The 2,500-nt window shown below is 31.3% G+C and overlaps 1 protein-coding gene across 1 annotated transcript in view; it reads left to right on the top strand.

Moving 5' to 3' along the window:
* LOC122251541 (uncharacterized) overlaps positions 1–2,500 on the top strand; it is an 18,378-nt gene that overhangs the window by 546 nt on the left and 15,332 nt on the right. The window lies entirely within an intron of this gene.

Genomic DNA, 2,500 nt, shown 5'->3' with positions numbered 1-2,500 from the left:
TGTTCACATATTACTGTTTTCCAGTATTGTTATTTCAACAAATGTCTATTAAAATGGTCTATCATTTTGATGTTTTTTTCCCTCTCAATAATGTCTTACTCTTACTGAGAAATTGCAAAAGCTTCTGTGGTATTTTTGATAAGAAAGAATGACATTGAAGAGACAAGGGAGAAAAAATTGTATTTATCTTGTTTTTAATTTATTTATTTTCAAAGCAGATTTGATATACTTTCATTGTGATTAGATTAAAAGGAAATAGTTTAAAGAAAAACTTAAAGGAAATTAGGAATGTAAAAAGACCAAATATGATTACAGTAACTCAAGGAAAGGCTTAATTTATGACTTAACTTTTCCTTGTATATTTATACTTACAAATGTTGATGAAAATTTAATTGCAATTGCAGCCAACAATTAGATTTTTAAAAATCTTATTGATTGATTTTTTTTTTTTTTTTTATAGATGAAGCATTATTAATTAGTTTTTTTTATTTTAAGCAAAATGTATATGCAATTGCAAAAATCAAAAGAAAATATTGAACTCTCTCCAATAAAAAAAAACTTACTCTCTTTCTGAATAATTTACTTATTATTAGTTTTACTGTTACTTATCTCATTTTATTATCATAACTTAGTAGTAGTATTGCATTGCAAATATTAGTAATATTGTTAGTAGTATTGCCAATGATATTTTAATCATTACTGATATGTTGGTGATTATGCACTGATTATGAAGATGATTATGATTATTGTTACAAATATTATCCCTATTATTATAGTTATTCTTTCACAGCTAAACATACTCAGCACACTGAAATACCTGAGCCATTACCTCCAAGACAAAGGAAGTGACATGACTCATTTCAGTGCATAAGCTTTACTTAACCTTGACTTCTTACCGAGAAAGAACAAAGAACCGAGAAAGATGAGGACTTTAGGACAAATAGAAGAAAATAACGTCTCGAAGCACGTGAACTTTTCCAAATCATGCATCGGCTGTTCATTATCTACCCTACGATTATATTGCTAATTATATATATGAGCTTACATACTTTTTTCACGTTCTTTTCTCCGGCCTAGGTATTATTGGATCAAAGTTCATCCTGTTAGAGGGAAAGGAAGGGCCACTTTGCCTAATAGGATCTGGGTAAACCAAATATCAATTATTGCACGTTTTTCTGGGTCCATTTACCAAGAAAAAGAATAATAACGTTCAGATGCTTAATGGTTTACAAGGTTAGTTATCAAGTGAAAGTACATATAAGATAAAGTTGTTAAATGAAAACCACGTGAAAATGACCTCGCGAATTTAATCTTCAAATTGATGAAATATTTATTTACAAATTTGTCACCGGATTTAGATTCAGGTGTCTGGATGTTTGAAGTTATTTTCAAAAGATAAACTCTTTGTGCTTGATGATTTGCTTTCGGTATAATAATTCAAAACTAACAAAGAAGTTAGTGATTGCAAGGTACAGTGTGAATATCCCTTGTTTCTAAGTGCAATAAGGACACATGTAGTGCCAGAAATTCATTGTAAGGCTTCAATAAGCATCATCCTTTTTTTTTGTTTTGTTTCTTTGTTTTCTTTTTTGTGTATATATTTTGATGATTTATCAGATATATTAATTGTTGTTTTAGGTTTTATCTAATGATGATTAGGAATTTACATTAGGATCAAACATAGATGGAAGAAGACTAATGTAACAGTCATAAAGTACATCAAGCAGCATGATTAATTATGAACAATAATGAACCTGCAATCACAGATTTAAGCATAGCTGAAAGCAATGCAGCTTCTCACTCTAACAGTGGACAGCAAATCACCACTCCATAGGTTCTAACTAGATAGAGCTGGTAAGCTCTATGGAAAGTTACTGTCAGATGAGGAACCAGTGAAGCTCTTTTGTGCTAAAATATACATGGTGGTTGTACAAAAATATACATGCTAGCTGTTACCTGACTGGCAAAGGCACGTAAGCCATGTCATTGCTTGATTCAGTCTGATTGTAAAAGGGATAAAAAATGATCATGATTGGGACACCTGGTATATATGAATAAAAGTAATGTAATTAGTGCCTACTGAGAAGGCTAGAAATTATTCAGAATTATTTGAGTATGATTGAGGTCTGAGTTAAATTATGAGATGGTAGAATGAGGTCTGAGTTAAATTATGAGATGATAGGTATTAGTGGATAGATTATGTAGAATTTCTCATTTTATATTGGAGGTAGTCATGTTTCATAGGAATAAAACATTCATATAGAAGGGTTGTGTTAGCATTCAGTTGTTTGTGAATTTCCTTATGTGTGTCATAGAGACGTACATCATAACCTTTGTTCGTCTGAGTCAGCATGTGTTAGGAAGACTTGTAAGTGAGTGGGGTTTTGCCTCAGTTACTGGCAAGGGATGGTAGGGGAAGGTGCCATTGTGCGAGGTTTTGGTTCTCCCATTTTGCTTGAAGGTATTAGAGATATTTTAAGGGAGATAGATTGAAGTAGAC

Source organism: Penaeus japonicus, unplaced genomic scaffold, assembly GCF_977035675.1.
Source record: "Penaeus japonicus unplaced genomic scaffold, GWHDUDI00000001_assembly GWHDUDI00000026, whole genome shotgun sequence".
NCBI lineage: Eukaryota > Metazoa > Arthropoda > Malacostraca > Decapoda > Penaeidae > Penaeus > Penaeus japonicus.
Note: the sequence above shows the minus strand (reverse complement) of the source record. Positions and strands in the feature narration are given on the sequence as shown.